This window comes from Halichoeres trimaculatus, unplaced genomic scaffold (assembly GCF_033239565.1).
Source record: "Halichoeres trimaculatus isolate MK-OKI-2021-1 unplaced genomic scaffold, fHalTri1.1 fHalTri1_scaffold_6, whole genome shotgun sequence".
NCBI lineage: Eukaryota > Metazoa > Chordata > Actinopteri > Labriformes > Labridae > Halichoeres > Halichoeres trimaculatus.
Window position 1 is genome coordinate 27,192,472 of NW_027437184.1, and position 18,559 is coordinate 27,211,030.

The following is an 18,559-nucleotide window of genomic DNA, read 5'->3' on the forward strand; positions in this document are numbered from 1 at the left end:
AAATGCAAACTGAAAGTTTTTCTTTTTCTTTTTTATAGCTTCATTGGTGAGTCTGTGTGAAGAAATTGAGTGTTTGTTGTATTTTTTTGTTTGCTTTTTGCTTGTTTGTCTATCTGTTTGTCTTTGTATTTTCTACAAAAAAAATTATAAATGTATCATTTCATATGTTTGTAATTCTGATCACCAGTCCAATTGAAGCCTTCCCTGAATTCAATACCACTTTTCATTCGTTTTCATTTGTTGTCAAACCAAACTATAAAAATGTGTGATTCTCTTTTCCACGGCAGCAGCTGGTTATTTTGAAAACATTCAATTGAAAACTCCTGCTCCAGCCCTGTTTTACACACTCAATATGACTCTGTATTAACACAATTGTAAAAAGTCACTTCTTGTAAAACTACAGAGTCTGTTTCCTAATCACGTTTAGATGCTTGTTAACCTTCCCTTTTAAATGTGACACACTTTCTCATTTTCTTCGCTTGTTTTGTTACCAGCCACTCCGAGCCCTGTTAACATCCGTAACCAACCCTGTTTCCTCCTCATGCATAAATAAAATCATGACAAAATGTTTTCAGAGAGGCCTCAGACTTTTTCTGACAGTCACAATCTGTCCCTTTGCTCCAGGTCAAAGGACAGATTGTCCTGAAACACATTTCTGTGAAAAGCTGCAGGGTCAAAGTTCAGCCTGTTCTGGATGGGGGGAGGAATGAAAGAGAGGATATTGTATCTCCATTTATGTGGCATTCGGGGTCAGAGTTCAAAGATGAAAGGTCACTCCAGTTCAGGGGTTACAAGTTGAGATGCCATCCAAATTGCTGAGTCAATCTGCTGTTCTATAACTCCAGGCCGAGGAGAGGAAATATGTCCTGAGAAGCCCTGGTGGCGCAATAATCAGACAACAACAATAAACACAGCAACATCAACTTTTTATGAATAGCACTTTGCAGAGGACTTTGATCAGACTTTTTAACTGCTGCTGTAGTCAAAATGCAAATGGCAGGTAACACCTATTGTGAACAACAGCCTTGTAAAAGAAAACTATCCAATTTAGCCGACTGACATGTTGAGTGCCGCCTCTGTTTATACTGCTGGCAATGAACTGAATTACTGTTTAAACACCACAGTGAGGGCACTGCAGGTTAGGAGGCACACTATCCAATTGGCTGAACACAAGTGGCCAATAACCCAGCATGACGTGATGGCAGAGCAGAGGAGGGAGGAGTCAGCACCCCCAGCAGCCTGGGTTTGAAAGGGAAACAGAGACAGGGATGGCTGGAAGTAGGTTATGTTTTTGTGTTCTTATTCATGAGAGCACTGATGTTCCCCAGGTCCTCTGAGACATTATGTTCAAGGCCATGTCAAAGAGACGAGCTGCCGGCCAGTGCAGCTGATAGCACTGATAAGCACCAGATTTCAGGGAAGAGAGGAAGAAGTTTTTGTATGAAGAAACACAAGTTTAGAGTTACAATGATGAAAAACTTTTTGTCTCGAACTTGTTAGTTCAGGGTGTATCTGAAAATGTAGTTTTAATCCAAAGTTTAAGTTCAATGATTAGTTGAATTTTTATGTTTTACATTTTATTTTTGAAACTGACTCGTAGTTTCAGCAAGCGTTTGTTTATGAAATGATGTTTTGAGGTCTAGTGAGAGTGGTTGTCACTTAGAAAATACCAAAGCAACCTAGGAATAAACAAAGAGATGGAAATCAGTCAGGTCTTAAGCCCTCTGTTGAAAAGCTACTCCACACCTACCAGTCAGATCCTGTTAATGCAAATCAACTCTCAACTCTCACCTGGCATACTAAAAAAAGAAAGAAAAAGTTATAAAAAAAAAAAAAAAATCACCCCCATGTTAACAAGTAAAGAATTTTGATCAAGCTTCATTAAGCCAAGTTAAAGATTTTTTTCCATTTATTTAAACTTTACTGTTTAAAGGAATCTGAAAATGTGATTATTGTTTATGTGTTACTTCTAAGATCAGTATTTTTACTTGTTTGTGTTTTTCAAAGTCCTAGCTTCTATGTATACTTTGATAAAATTGTTGTAGTATCTCAAACTCAACTCTCTGTAACTTCTGTTTTAACCTTTGAAGGAACATTTTGTAGGTTTGTTCCCCTCAAATAAGTCAACTAGAAAGCATTCAGACAGCACAGCATTGTGACTGTCAGGCAACACTTGAGTCCTACTTTAATGTTATACTTCCTTTCAGCAGACTGTCTGCTACAATTTGGTGTTAGTTGCAGGTTTGTACAATAATTTGTTTCCTGACAGTGTTGAAAATTATGATGACCCAGTACATATTTCATATTTTGGATCTTAGTATCCAGAATATTGGCAGGATCTGGATTGTCCTTTTACATCTGTCAGAAATTATGGTGACCTTGTCTTGTATTGTTTTGCAATCTAGCCATTTATGGTGGAGTTATATACACATAAGGTGAAACCAGCCTTATCCCACAATGATAAAGAATCCTTTAAAAAAAATAAATCCTGGATCCAGACGGTGATCTGGATCACCTCCAAAATTTAATCACTTCTTCCTTATCCCATTTTGAACATTTCCTGAGAATTTCATCAAGATCTGCTTGTTACTTTTTGAGTTATGTTGTTCACAAACAAACAGACAAACTCTCCCAAAAACAAAATCTCATTGGTGGAGGTACTAAAAACTGACCTTTTTTTTTCAACACCCAGATTTTCCCCCTGTATGATTTGGGTTTGGATGAAAAACTTCTGATTGATTTACTACTGTTGGTCCCAGGGTGACACATCCTGTAGGTTTACAGTCACTAAGTATTTACTGTAGTCAATAAAAAGACAACTTCAACTAAATCTGTGCACTCTATGGTTTGAACCCAACGCTAACTTTTGCTGATATCTTTTCATCACTAAACTTTTTAAATAACCTGTTTGACATGCTGGACATGCTGGACATGGAAATGAAGCACATACAATTTAATCTCAAAACCGTTCATATAAAATTACCATGGTAGCTATCTGTCAGTTTAAATTTGTTAGATTGAGCGTTGCAAAATGAAGCAAAGTTTCGTGATAATTTGTCTCTACTAAATCTAACTCAGACAGTGTTTAGAAATGCAATATTGCTTTAAGAAAAACACCTTAAGTAAAAATGCATGTGTATGCTAAATGCTAACTATGAGATAGAGAGCTAAGCATTTTAAAATTACTATTTGATGTCACAAGGGAACTGAAGCTCTCAGACACCAGGTCTCTGATACTTGAGCATATAATTCATACGAGCTGATTCTCTCAGACAGAGCCTGCAGAGACAGGTGGATGTCAGTCAAGGTGATTTATTCCCAAAGGTTTATGACAGAGGCCTGAACATCTTTTGACCTTGGTGTTTCTTTTCACTCTATTTTTAAGACCGTCTGATGAGATGCCTAACTTTGTGTCAATTGTACTTTTTTGATCTCTAAATCCAAATGTAAAGTGATTTTTTTTGTCTCATTCTTTGAAACATAGAGTGAGAGATGACGTGATGTCTGAAGTCACTGAAAGTTTTCATTAATGGCACATCTGCTGCGTGTGAATGACACCCTGTTTCACACTTTAGTGACACCTTTTACACCTGGGAGCTGCCTCCGTGCTTTGTTCAAGGGCACCTGGATGGTGTTGATGTTGTTCATTTTCTCCTCTTGGTGCCTGTGAGCTGAGGCAGCGAGTAAATCTCCGGGACTGTGGCAGATATATCCTTTCAACTCTCATTTTTTGGGCTTCGTCCAAGGAGAGGCCTAATGATTTGTTTGGAGATGCTGACTAAAAGGTTGGTTGGGGCATTTCTTCCTGGATTCCTCATTTAACTGTGAGGCCTTTTTATTAACCTGCTTGTGTTATGAAGAGATAAGTTAAAGAGTTATTGTATCGTCACTTTAAGCTTTTTAATTTTAGACAGGCCAATGAGTATTTCACAGTTAAATACAAAACTAAACACAGTGAGATAATGAGCAAAGAAATTAACTGTGTGTCAATAAATGATGAGCAACATTTTCACCTATGTGTTTCTGTTCGCCTGCTAAAACAGAACAATCACTAAAGCTTGAATAAAATGTCACAAAATTTAAGTTTCCTCTATTTTATCCCCTGTTTAAGCCTCTAATGAATTAATTACTAAAGGGGGCGTGAGAAATCTCCACGATGTGTTGATAGCAGTGATCCCTTTGGACAAAACTGGAACTTTTCCACAGTGAAGGCAGCATTTCCCATGAGCCAAGAGGTTTTGCTTCTCAAAACTGTTAATTGTAATGTAACAATAAACCTGGTGAACTCTGATTAATTTTCCTTGGTTAGCTTAAATTTTCCTTTTTTTCCTCATTTTGATGTGTAGGTCTTGTTGGATTTTCAAATTATGGTAAATAACATTTCCAAGCAGACCCTAAGATAATCAACCGTGAATAGTCATTTTGAATTCAGGCTTTCACTTCTTCAAAGTTATAAAACTTACCAGATTAATAATGAAATAAAAGACAAAATTCAACTAAGAACTCTGTACAACTCAGCGGCAGATGCAGAAAAGATAATGACAGCCGCTTGGTATCACGAACAGAGATGTGAATATAAGTACAACTTGGGGAAGGGCTGGGGGTGGGGTGGTGTTCAATAACTTGCATTCACATGTGCAGCTTGCCCTGAACATTTTCGATTTTCTTGAGGTAAGATGTACAACTTTGTCCACAAGGGGTGCTAAAATCAATACAAACTGAAAGTCATTCACATGAGCTTTATGTGGAGTCCAAAGTTACTGAGATTGAATAAGAGGTTGGAGATAGAGAGTGCAAGAGCTGCCATAGAAATTTCACCAAATCAGTATGACAAGTTAGAAACACTGAGCCCTGACAACGCCAGTTAAATGAGGAACATTTAAGCCGCGTTTCCACCAAGGAGACCGGTTCGGTTTGTCTCGGCACAGCGCACATTTTGTGGCGTTTCTCCTGACTTATCCCGGGACAGATCCCCAAAAACTGGGATGAGCAGGCCTACTTTTTTGGGGCCCTTTTGTAAGGGTGCCAGACTGAACCGATCCACTCTGGGAAGGTGGAGCAACACACTGCAGACCGTTGATTGGTCAAAAGAATCGTCTCTTACCCGACAGTGGCTGCATTTCTCCTGGCGGCACACAGTCTTCTCTGAAACAAAGCTTGATTGCACCTTGTATCAAAGAGCTACATGCCAATCGCAGAGAGGACAAAATGCTGCATGTCTTCCATATTTGCACTTTGTTTACTGTGTTGCGTTTTTCTTCTTTGTTGGATTTATTAGCGGGGTAAACTGTCGCGCTGCTACGGCGTCACGCTATTGTTTACCAGCTGGAGCTTGCGGCATCCAGCTTACATGCCGCCTACCACGAGAGGGCACAGTTTGCTGTGGAAACGCAAACAGGATCAGGCTTAACTGGACCAAACTGTGCCAAGCCGTACTGAACCGACCCGGACTGCTTGGCGGAAATGCTGCTTTAGGTTTTGCAAACAAGAAGGAAGTTTGGCGAAGACACATGGATGACAAGCGGCTTTACAGTTCATCATGTCATCTGTCAGATATTTACTTGAAACATCATAGTCACCGTTCACATTCATTCAGTAAGTAAATTAGCTGATTTGACATCATACATGATCTTTAACCTTTAGTGCAATTCCACAACATGAAAACTTCCCCTCTGTACAGCGATCATAAAAACAAGACTAACTACAGAGACTAAACTATTTTATAAGAGACCATAAACATTTATTCCTGCTGTAAGGGTTTCACTTTTATGTGTTGCTAAATAGAGAATGACTCACTTCTGGGCCAAGCCTCAAGTGGACGCTTTGGGAACTGCAGGTCTTGCTTCAGTTTGGATGATTTGGACTGAGTAGTGCTCCCCTTTCACTAAAAGACTAAACTCTGTGACGCTCCTCTTCTAGTTTTCTTGTAAAACTTTAAAAGAACTGTTAAAGCTCCTTTTTGTCTCTGTGCCCAGCTGAAGTTTTAGTGTACAGCACTTTTTGGAGATAGCTGTTTAATAGGAGTGGTAAAAGGATACCACTGCTGCTGTGACAGCTCCAGCTGCCAGGTCCATATCTCAGGATACTTTAGTTTTTAACTCTGGACATAACTGATCTAAATCTCTCTCTGTATTAACAGTTTAATTTGATACCAATGAAGGATATTAAATAAAATAGACAAAGTTCACTCCTACATACAAAGTTGGATAAGTGAACTTACAACCAAATGAGCAAATTTCAACAAGTCACATTTTCTGATTTCTGACTCAATATTAATTCACTCATCATTTTTGCTTCACTTAAAAAAGCCAGAACAACTCAAAGACTATCATCCCAGTAAAAAAAAAGTTTAAAAAAAAAAATGCTAATTGGAGCTAAATAAGTATATCAAACAAATAAAAACATTTTAAAAATGCTAAATTTTAATATTCTTCTTGTTTTTTTTTTATTAATTTTACTTTTATTTTTCTTTTATTTCTCTATAATAATAATAATAATAATAATAATACTAATAATAATAATAATAATAATAATAATAATAATAATAATAATAATAATAATAATTATTATTATTATTATTATTATTATTATTATTATTATTATTATAATCTCAGGTTATCTTAGTGTATGGGCTGGCAGCAGAGTGGAGGCTTGTTCCTTTAAGGGTGGTGTCGCTGGCGGGCAGGCGGGCGGGCGGAGTAGGAGGAGTGTGGCTGTCTCCGCTCACTTCTCCACAGCGAGGGGACTCTGAGAATAAACAATTCCCTCAGACTGCACGCCACACACCTCTGCTCGCGTACAGTCGCAGCACAATAAAAGACGAGGCATTTTTTTTGGACTAAAATTGTGATTTTGAAAGCCTGCCTCGCCGTCCCCGCGTCCTGCTGAGAGTGTCAGGAAGACAGATGAGACCGTTTTCAGTGGATTTGCCTCCTCCTGTCGAATAATAACGATGCGCCTCTCCGGCTGACTGTGGGGTGGACAACGCAGGTAGGGGCTCCAGATAAACGCACTGTCATATCAGGGTGATTATTATTACCACTGGGGGTGAAAATTACACACACAGGACGCCGTGTCGAGGATCACTGTGGGTGATAGCGTGTTTTTTCGAGGGTAGGAGAGGCTGTTCGTGTGTCGTAAGGCGCATATGGATATAGCGCTGAAAACGCTGCATAAAGAAGTGAATAGACCTGGCTGTGCGCGGTGCTGTACGCTTCTCCTACAGCATACATGGCGTTAAGTAACACTGTAGCCACTGTGAATATTCACGGGCGGTTATTCGCTGGTAAATTGGGCCCTGAATTGAAGTATTCGTGTGTCAAAATCAGCTGAAATGATTTCTATCTTTGTATGAACCGAGCGCAGCCAAATCAAATGTAAGCGGGGTGTAATTTAGGCTACTGTCACATCCCTGGCGTATTAAAACTGAATGAATAACGACACCATATGGGCTAATTCAATAAAAATACACACCGTAGAGCTGCCCATGTCACTGTGTTGTAATGTAACCTAAGCACTATTAATCTAGTTCATCACATTGGGTCAAAACAGTAGACAGACTCCTATTTATAAGCCGTTTTAGCACCACCAATGGGAAACACTTCACAGTTACACTATTCTGTACATTACTACTGGAGAAATCTGACACTATAACAGACCTTGAGGGGTTTTGAATGAAGCTAAAGGCATTGAAAGTGACCCAATAGCATGTTTATATGTTAAGGGTTGAGTCATGAGTACAGTTTCGAGGCCAACTTATGTGATTTTTTTCTCATCCTTATACACCTGAGAGCTTATTATCCTTGTACTTTACTGTTGCATAGTTATAATGTACATCATGGTCTTACATTTGAAGGTTTTTTTTTTTTTTTATGTTACTGGAAGTTTCAGACATGCTAGGGAAACATGGGAGCAGTGGCACTCAGCTTTCAGCATGTACAGGTTATAGAGCGCAGACGATAGAGGCTGTAAATGTGGCAAAGCTTTGTCTGTTTCAGATTATCATAGATAGACATGTAGTTTTGCACTGCACCTTTCATAAGACGTGTAAATAATCCACATTAATCCTTATTTTGTGCTCTACATGCTTGAAAAAAAATCTTCATGTCTGTCACCATTTCAAGGTTTTTTTTGTGTAGTCCGGTTCAGTCTGCAGTGTGCCGAGGTCAGTCAGTTGCAGCCCGTCACATCACTGTGTCATCATGTCAGAATGTTTTGATGGAGTTCAAAGACCTGGATGTTTCTTTTTTCAGCCACTGCCACAGTGAGGCTTTTGGAGCAGCCTTTGTGAAGGTGTTCCTTCTCCTTAAATGTCCTATTGCTTCACTGGACTTTGGTCTGGTGATGAGGCAAAAGGTCAGAGGCTGAAGAGTGCCGCGAGTTGCAGGGAAGGGGGCAGAGTACATCTTCAGTTCAAGTTCTCAGAGGGCTGTCTACCGAGCTGCCCTCCTGCAACCTGTTTGGGTTTCATAATCAGAGGATTAGACAAAACGCGCCTGTGTGTGTGTGTGTATGTGTGTGTTGAGTTAATGTGCTACCTTTCACTGAATCTTTGTAACTTAGACGAAAAAGTAATGTGAGGGGAAAGTCAAACTTTTCTAAAGCCTGCTAAATACTGTCTGTGTCTGGGGGTCTGCCTTTTAGCCTCTCTTTTGTTGAGCGTTTAAGCTGCTTAATTATTTGACCTGAACTTACACAAGATGTTCAAGGTAGTTCAGCTTGTCCTCTTTTGCCAGAGATAACTAAAACCTGCACATTTATAGGCCAACTTTGAAAGTTGCAGAAGCACTTTTGTTTGAGTGATCTGGGCAGAGGTAGGACGTTGTAACTCAGGGATCCTCTTTGCTGGACGGGGGCTTGATTTGACTGGGACATCTGCTATTGTCCGGGGAGCTGCTGTTGAGTGATGTGCAGTAGCCTGCAACAGAACCAGAGGACATTCAAATGGCCAAATGCAAATGATGTCGAGGCTGCTCAACAGTCACAAGACTGGACTCTGCACCCTACCCTCTGATCCACTGGCTCCTTCTCATGACAGCGAGTCTTATCTGGCATCAAAACAACACAGCTGCAGCGTGAAGGTGGATTGTTTTGACATGTGGTGGTGACTGGGCTCACGTAGGTGTAGCTTAGACACATCTTTGTGTTTATTTACAATTTCTTTTATGGAAACAAAGCCTGAATCATACTGCTGGGAACTTGTTGCTGCATTAATAACCAGTTCACTGATTGGTCTGCTGATTATCCCAATGATTAATTGTTTAACTTTTAAGTATGATAAAAGCCAAAGTATTGTGACAAGATTATCAAAATGACGGACAGCCCAGAAAACCAAAATGTCATCATTTAATGGCAGAAAGACAAAGACAAGAAGCAAATTCTTTACCTGTGACAAGCTAAAACCAGCAAAACGTTGAGTAAAAAAATCTCACTGACCCGATTTATCGATTAATTAGCTGCGTTAGCATCCCTCCTTTCTTACAAGAGCTGTCAAAAATGACAAAGACAAGAAGCAGATTCTCATTTTCAAGAAGGTGCTGACAGCAGTTTTTGACATTTCTCCTCGAAACTGTCTGAAACAGTTGAAGGGTCGCCAAAAGAGAAGGCAATCATTTTCTCTTGTTCGATTAATCATTTAATCGATTAATCATCATTGCTGGGGACTGTCTTCTCACATTCATACAGTTATAGCAGAGAAGGTCAGAAAAACTTCTTTTTTATGTAGTTGGAATTAGTAAAGGTATTGAATTTGGTGTTTATAATCAACTGTGTTTTAACTAGAGATAAAAAAAATATGTTTTTTTTTAGGGCGGATACCTATACTGATTATTATTAGTAATCAAGGAGGCCGATAACTAGGGATGCACGATATTATCGGCACAATATCGGTATCGGCTGATAAAAGCTTCAAAACACGTTTATCGGTATCTGCAGATATGAAAATTTCTGCCGATATGCACAGCGGATAAGGTGATATTCAGTTAGCATTATTATTATTTTCCATCTGAAAAATAAGCTCCTTAAACAAAATGTAGCACTTCATTTATTTGCATTGCAGAGCTCTGTGTCTGTCACCAGGTTGTTACAGTAGCTATAAAATAATCAAATGCAACTTGGTTATGTTTAAAAATTCATTGTACATTTAAAGTTCATGTGATCTAAAGAAATTATTTTTCTCTATTTCAATACTGAATGTCTTGAGTTTGAAAAAATAATACATTTCTTATTTATGGTAAATTACAAATGTTTTTTGTCTTGTTTTATGTGTGTTTCTTAAACAAATAAGACCGTCACAATAAGAGTAACATATAAATTCCATTACAGGATAGACTTAGCTTTCTTTACAGTGAAAAAACAAACAAACTTGTGATTATCGGTATCGGTATCGGTATCGGCCAAAAGGGGTTCCGATATATCGGCATATCGGATATCTGCAAAAATCTAATATCGTGCATCCCTACCGATAACCCATATTTGTGGCCGATTATTGTTTATATTCCATATTCATCATTAAAAAAGGCCAATGCTAATATGTCACAAAATGCTGAATACGCCGATAATCTGTGTATCCCCAGTTTTAATCGATTAATCGGTTAAACTCATCTTCTTTTTGACTTCTTTTTACAGTCACTGATGGCAATGAAGAAGCTGTTACTTCCATTAAAAAGTGTGGACGAGATGAAATGTGGCATTTCTGCTTTAAAAACTGCAGAACGTATTCATGTTTGTGGCAGATTTCGTCCTGTTTGTTTCAAATAGCTGAATAATCAATTAACTATCCCAGATTTACATCTTGGTGACTTTGCCTCGTCCTTTAAAGAGTTTGATGTAACAGTGTGTTTTTATACAGGGTGGTGCCACAGATAAAGGAGTACCTGCCCAGGCACTCATTCGCACTAACAGCCTCTCTAACTACCACCACTGTGCCAACTCAAACCCCTCTGTTTGTAAATCTGTCAGTCACAAAGCATGACACACAGGACAGACAAAACTGAGGGCGTCATCCTGCTTTTTGATCGCCGAGATGGTCTGCGAAAACAAACTAATGTGCAATCTAGCAGAACAAGTGTCATGCATTTACTGCAGAGTTTTTGATTTATTATAGACCTGGGAGCTGCCCAGCACTTGTGTTGTTGGCCACTGAACATTGTTCAAGGGCACTTTGACAGTAGATGTAGAGGAATAGAAGTGCATTTCTCATCTACTTACTGGCCCGCACTCTGTCAGCCCACGGAGGATTCAAACCAGAGACCTTTTGGCCACAAGCTCATTTCTCTAATTGTTTGGGCTCTATAATATCTGTGTGGAGCATGCATTAAGCCAAATCACTTTATTGTGCTCTTTACTGTTTGTTTATTCAGTGAACACTCTGCACTTATGATAATACTGAAGACTACAGCTGTTCGAAAGGAGAGATTTACACGGCAACAATGATGCTGTAAATTTCATAGTCAGACTGAAACATTAATCTCAAATTACAAGACAAACACACGACACGAGACAGGTCAATGTTGTAATTAATTAAAGTGAAAGGAGTTGAGCCTGGATGTTACATGAACGCTGCAGATGATACTGGTATTGATTCAAGAGCGAGCTCACAAATACAGACATTACAGTCGATACCGTGAAATTTTGATCTGCACTATAAATGGATCTTTGGCTTTTTAGCAGTTTACACTCTGATTTACGTATGTAGAAGTATGCATGATGAGACTTTTCCTGAACAAATATTTTTAAAGGGAAATATTTGACAGCAAATTGTGCAGATAGTTCAAGATATGCTCAGGCTTGTGTGCTGCAGAAAGTACTTCAAGGAATTTAAGCACTTTTTTCTGGATAATATGCTCTCAATTTGTGTCAACTCTTGTTTGATTGATCTGTTAATTGATTAGTCTTTTTACATTTACTAGTCATAATTGAGAAAGTCAGATTATCCTCCCTTTAAAGGAGGCTGAAATTAGTAGGGATGCACGATATTATCGGCACAATATTGGTATCGGCTGATAAAAGCTTAAAAACACGTTTATCGGTATCTGCAGATATGAAAATTTCTGCCGATATGAACAGCCAATAAGGTGCTATTCAGTTAAGATTATTATTATCTTCCATCTGAAAAATAAGCTCCTTAAATAAAATGTAGCACTTCATTTATTTGCACTGCAGAGCTCTGTGTCTGTCACCAGGTTGTTACAGTAGCTCTAAAATAATCTAATGCAACTTGGTTATGTTTAAAAATGCATTGTACATTTAAATTCATGTGATCTAAAGAAATTATTTTTCTGTATTTCAATACTGAATGTCTTGAGTTTGAAAAAATAATACATTTCTTATTTATGGTAAAATCAAATGTTTTGTGTCTTGTTTTATGTGTGTTTCTTTAACAAATAAGACCGTCACAATAAGAGTAACATATAAATTCCAGTACAGGATAGACTTAGCTTTCTTTACAGTGAAGAAAACAAACAAGCTTGTGATTATCGGTATCGGTATCGGCCAAAAGGGGTTTCAAAAGGGGATATATCCGCATATCGAATATCGGCAAAAATCCAATATCGTGCATCCCTAGAAATTAGAAAATATCTGGTACTTTTCTTGAAAGTTACTGTCACTAATGGCACAAAAAGAGGCCAGTACTCACTTGAAAAAGTGTGGACGAGAAGAAAAGTGGGATACTGGTATTGATTTTAGAGGGGACACCAAACACAGATATCAAAACTGATACCTAGAATTTTTAATCTGCTTGAAAAAATTATATTTTGATTTTTGAGCAGATTATACTATACATTTAAATGTACTGTATATCCTCTGATATAAAGGAGCTAGTGTTGTGATGGTATCTGGTTTAACCTCTATAACTGTGACTGAAGATGGTCGTGATAATAATAAAATCATGGTTTTAATGGGAAACATTGAGAAAAGAGTTAAATATAGTAGAGGCAGAAAGATGGAACAGCAAAGTATTTCTTCATCTCAAGCCAAAGCTGACCAACTTACACATCATCATCCATCTCTTTATACATTTAAAAGTCATATTTTTATGTCATTATCCCCGAGACAGAAACTCCCACTTCAACAAAAACTCACCATCTTATGTTTGTGTTTCTGTGCTGTCCACACACCTGTCCTTTTCATGAATTTTTAAACCTAAACTGGCAGGAAAGTTTTTTCGGTGCAGATGCAGTGTCTTGTTTTCATCTATCATCACCTCCAATAGAGGGTATGCACGTGATGTCACAGCAAGCAGAAGTTGCTGTGGTTACGCCCACTGAGTGGCAGAAAGAGGGAGATGAGTGGCAGCGTTGTTTTAAATATCATCTAAACTCTGAAAGATTCTCAAAAAATGTGGAAGAGCTGTTGCTCGATTGATTGAATGAACACGTTTGAAAAGCAGTCAGACAGGCTACTGAAAGACGAAGAGAAGAGAAACTGATGGATCACTGCAATTTAATTTATACTGTATTTTTGAGTTAGATCATTCCTTAATTATGACATCTCCAAACATTAGCATTTATCATTCATCATATTTTTCATAACTGAAACATTTTTGTCTTTGTAGGAATATGAACGTTTTGCTCAACATGATAGGTAAACAAACTCAAACTGAGGCTAAACCAGTTTTCTAAATGAGGGAGAACTACAGCATGAGCAGCTGTAGCTGTGTTGTATTAAGTATTTGATATTAGCGATACTTCAATACTGTTGCGGAGACTAAACATTCATTAATAATACAGCCTTTTCTAAATACCAAAAGTACAAATGGATAATACTTGTATTCACTTGGGTAGATACATTTAATGCTGTAAATTGAATCATATGGAGTCTTTTGTAGTTTTCAGGCTTTTTTTGTGTGTTTTCCTGGCGTTGAAATCAGGAACAAATAAATGTCAGGATATGATTTCTGTCCACATGTCCAATGTTCTTCGTTAGCTTTAACAAATCAATGTCAAGTCCAACTCTACTTAATTTCATGTCAAATTCCAAATTTTTCCTGGTCTTCACTAAGGATGGGTATCGAATTAGGTACTTTTCTTGGTACCGACCAAATTCTGTCAAAAGCACTGGGTATTGGTTCATGTAAAACCGAAAGGTACCATGTTTAGATACCTAAATACATCCTTGTGACTGTAAGGGAGTGGAAGAGTAGGTGGTTTTCCATGCTGGACTTGAACACATCATTGCAAGGTTATAAATTAAATAATCATTTTTTAAGTTAAGAAAATGAGATTCTATTATTAAACAAATTGGTATTTTTTTACTACATAAACACAAAAAAGTACTGAAAATTGATACAGTTGAGTACCTGTACCAACTGCCAGGTACCAGGCATTGGAACCGTATTGTTTCAAATTGGGAAGGTACCCATCCCTAGTCTTCACTACTGCTCTGTGCAATTTCAAGTGGGTTAGTTTTACCACTCAGTCCAACTAGAGTGGGCGTGTCTCAGAGGGGAAGTGATGTAAACCATGCCCTCTATATGGTTTCCATGATGGTAGAGGAAACACATTGCTGTAAAAAAATAGCTAGCTGACACCTGGTTGTCTTCTGTCTGTTTCATGACAGCCTGTTCAAATAACTAGTACCATCTCTACCAGTTTGTAACCGAAATGACAAAATGCTTATTTTAAAGTTGAGTCTGTTTGAGGCTTATTTGGGCCTTATATTTGTCGGTCGAGCTCTGGTTTAGGGAGCTCAGTTTCCGTATCTCACCATTCAAGAGGATGTTGGCACTCTTTGTGACTCCTTTCTCTGCCGCCTCCTCTTCCTCCTCCACACCTCTTAAATCTCAATGGATTTACACAAGTATTACACACACACTACGGTATCTTATGCACAAGTCATGAGCCAGATTGCCCAGATTTGGCATCGAAAAAGTCTTGAAATGGAAGTAGCAAAGTGAGGGCTAAGATGTCAAGGCTTGAGTGATTAAAGTGTAAACATACAGGGCTGGATGTAGTGACTGAGGCTGACATAACTGAATCAAAAGTGAATACAATAAAGACATTAATACTACAAGTGGAGGTCTGCTGGAGGCTGATCCTAAATGAGTTAGGCAGGACCATTAAGAGGCATGTGGAAACATGCTGTTTACTGATTATACAGCGTTTTGCTGCAGTTTCTCAATACCCAAAGAAAAATACAGCTTTAGATAACAGGGCAGAAAAACTCCCCAAGTAAAAATCTCAGTCTGAAATAAGATGATTGTGTGGGCAGTTTGAGAGTATTCCCACTGCGAGCCGCTGAGAGGATACGGTTTAGAAAGGGCTCTCAGTTATAGCAGCACTATCTCATTCAGAGACAATCACTCCGGCTCCTGTTGGTGCTTCTGTCATGAACAGAAGGCAACCAAAGTCAATGGGACTCATTTTGATGACAAGGCAGGAACTGCTAAATGCGTCTTTACAGCCATCGCTCCTGGATGCAGGCTGGAATGACGAAACGCGCGAGAGAAAGATGGACGCCTCCTCTGCAACCCCTGAGAGCTATACGAGCAGGATCTCATCTGTTGAATGACTCCCGCTCACACCCCCTCTCTCCTTTCACACCCCCACCACCTCCAACTCTCCACCCCTCTGCCTTCACACTTCACCTTGGCCTTGGTGCAATGACAGGCCCCTCAATTATCTCCGCCGATTGATCGCTGCTGATTGCAATTACCGTGAATTATTTAGACTTTGCAGAAATTGCTCAGTAAAGCAGAGGGAGAGCCAAAGACAAAAGATACTGCAGGTCAAATAAATTACACGTTATAACCCGCATGAAGCATCGGCTCGCTTTGAAAACAACAGCTGCGGAAGCCTAACTGTGCCGATCAATGAGGCAGAGCAGGGAAACAGCATCCAGAGTACCTTGTACTGTGGTAACAGAGCTACCGGCTCAACACCAAACCTGCACCGTCCCTCTCCTCTGATACGTTAAGTAAAGTCCGAGGAGATGGAGCGTGGGGCAGCAGAGCCTCCTGGGTGATGTGAGAGGAGCTGACTCTTTTCCTGGCCGGGCTGGTGTGGTCACAGCAGAGGAGCGGAGTGGAACTGACTCCCTCCCTCCCTCCCTCCCTCCCTCCCTTCCTCTGCCTCTCCTGCTCCTGTAGCAGAGCTGCTGCTGCCCCCGGGCTGTGGAGGTGCAGTAGGAAGGTTTCTCTACCATTGTGGTGAGCGTGCTGCCAGGATGCTGCAGTCAGACGAGGGGAAGGTCTCTGCTTTGCCACAAGCAGGCCAATGTCACAGGCGTGACAGAGTGGGCGGGCTGTGAGGGGAATGAGGGCAGACGCTCAGAGATAAAAGGAATACCCAGAGTGTGTGTACATGCGATAGAGAGCCTTGTTTTCATACAGAGGAATACAAAGGATTAAAGTTGTTCTCATGCCAATACTGATACTGGAAATGCCTTTTGAAACTGCTGGAGAGACGAGATGAAACGCCAGCAAAGAACACCAGTTCATGCAGTGATCCAATAATGTTTTCAATTTATCAGCCATGAATAGAATCAACTGGTTTCACCAAAAATCACCTCCTCTTCAGTGGGCTCAAAAAGCAAGCAGAGCTGTTCCCCCACCATGGATGTGTTTTGTGCTTGTAGTTTAAAGCAGGAAAGAAGTGATGCAAGGTAGTTTATCACACGATGGAAGCAAACAACAGAAAAGAGCTCACAGAGGGTTTAAGGTTAGTCAGAGCTGGGCTGGAACACTTGAGTCCATGGGGGCTGCAAGCTGAGCAGCTGTTTATGATGTGATTTTTGGTTGAATTCCCTTTTTTGTGTACAATTTTTCCCTGTATTTTAGAGTTCTCCTCTCCAAAACAGACTGATATGGTTCTTAACACCAGAGAATAAAAAAATGATAAAAAATGAGTTGTAATTCCTTGATTGTCCACTGGGGCTGGCTGCGAGAGATGTTGCCTAGATTTACATGATAGATAAAAGTGTTGATAGCCTCTGTCAGATCATGTTTTTCATCTCTTTGGCTCTTTTTTTTTGTTGTTTGTACATAAATAGCTGGCTCAGCTAATGGGTAGGTGAGATATGATGTTGCTTTTTGCCGGGAAGCTAAATGCGCACCTTAGCTCCGCCCCTTTCCCTGTTTGTGGATTAACCAAAAATTTGATCAGGTCATCATTTCCAACCTTTGTTGTGCTTCATAACTCTTTAGAAACACATTGAGTGAGTGTAGTTACTAAAACAACCTCTATGTTTTATGTAGCCAATGGTATTACTACATTTTTTCCCCAAGCCTCTGAGGCTGCGAGCTGAGCTGCTGCTAACTTTGACCAACCTGTTCCTTCTCCCAACTCTTTACTTGGTTGAACGACAGAGTTAAAACTATTAACAAACCAGCTTCACTTTAAAATCTGTGTCTTCCCCGATGCTCTTGGATGTGTTACGATATCAGAAGAAAAAAAAAACAAAGCAGTGAAGTTCTGATGAATTTGATGTAGTTCTGTTGTTGTTGTTGAGGCTAAGTGTTATCCAGACGGTTGTCGGAGCCTTCCTCTGTAAATGAATGACCAGGTTTAGATAGGGTTTGCATATAAAACATTTCCACTCCTATAAAGCATGAGTAGTAAACAGCTGTTTGGTTTCTTTGTCTCTCACTAGAATCAGATTTGTCAACTCAGTGAATTCAGGAGTCAGGAAATGAAAATTGATATTGGAGCATCTCTGTAAAAGATGTCCAGCTCTAGTCTCTGTGTTTTGTTGTGGATGTCATGGTTTCCCCATCAGATGATGTATATGAGTAGTGATAATGTAATAGGTATCTTGGAGGATCATAGAGAGCATGGATTCACATGAGTCCACATCAGACCTCACTCAGACAGCTTCTGACAGCCATCAGACGAGGCTGCTGCACCTTGTGTACTAAGTGCTATTAGTGTTGCCTCTGAATGTATTACTGCATATGTCCCTGACACGGTCTAAGAGGCCTAAGGGTTGGAGGCTAGAACAAAGGGTCACAAAGTCCAGAAACTAAGGTCGGCTGTTATTCAACTGTGTCTTATTTTAACCAGGTTATGTGGCAGCAGTGCAGGGGGAGAAGCCGGGGCTAAGTGAAAATGCCACTCATTCCTGAAGAGTCCCTGGCCTCGTCAAGGTTAGTGGCTTGTCTTTGTAAGTTGAGGGATTGATGCATGAGCCTGTCTGGCGCTGAATTCAAAGTCCAAAGCTGTCACAAGCGGCACCCCCTCCTCCCTCCGTCCCCCCACCTCCCTCCCTCTCTTTGCAGGCTATCACAGGGCCCGTCCTTCCCAACTTCTTAGCAGCCCGTCCTTTTGGGAACCTTGAGCAGCCCAGGCAAGGACACAGCGTCTGGTGCAGTAAGCCTGTGCAGAGGGGGAGGCTTTACGTAACGCGCTGCTTTAAACATGGGTGTATGACTTCCCTGACACGGAGCAGTGCGGTGCAGAGCTGCACGGCTCGCAGCACATGTCCCCTTACCCCCCCACCCCCCCACCCCTCCCGAGTACAAGGAGGGGGCAGAAAGATCCCTGCAACTTAATTATATCTTTCTCTTTTAAAAGCTTTCGTTTGAAATTAAATTTTCCCAAGCAATTAACTAAAGAGGAGTTTT

The 18,559-nt window shown here is 39.9% G+C and overlaps 1 protein-coding gene across 2 annotated transcripts in view; it reads left to right on the plus strand.

Annotated features, from left to right (window-relative positions):
* Positions 1-6,700: 6,700 nt before the first annotated feature.
* The window catches only part of nrip1b (nuclear receptor interacting protein 1b), a 55,868-nt gene continuing 44,009 nt past the window's right edge, over positions 6,701-18,559 (plus strand). The window contains exons 1-2 of one of the 2 annotated variants that reach the window (XM_074672217.1): positions 6,701-6,990; positions 18,000-18,082. The gene's annotated coding sequence lies outside the window, so the exon portion shown is untranslated. The remainder of the gene's footprint in view (positions 6,991-17,999; positions 18,083-18,559) is intronic. The other variant, XM_074672216.1, reaches the window with a different exon arrangement.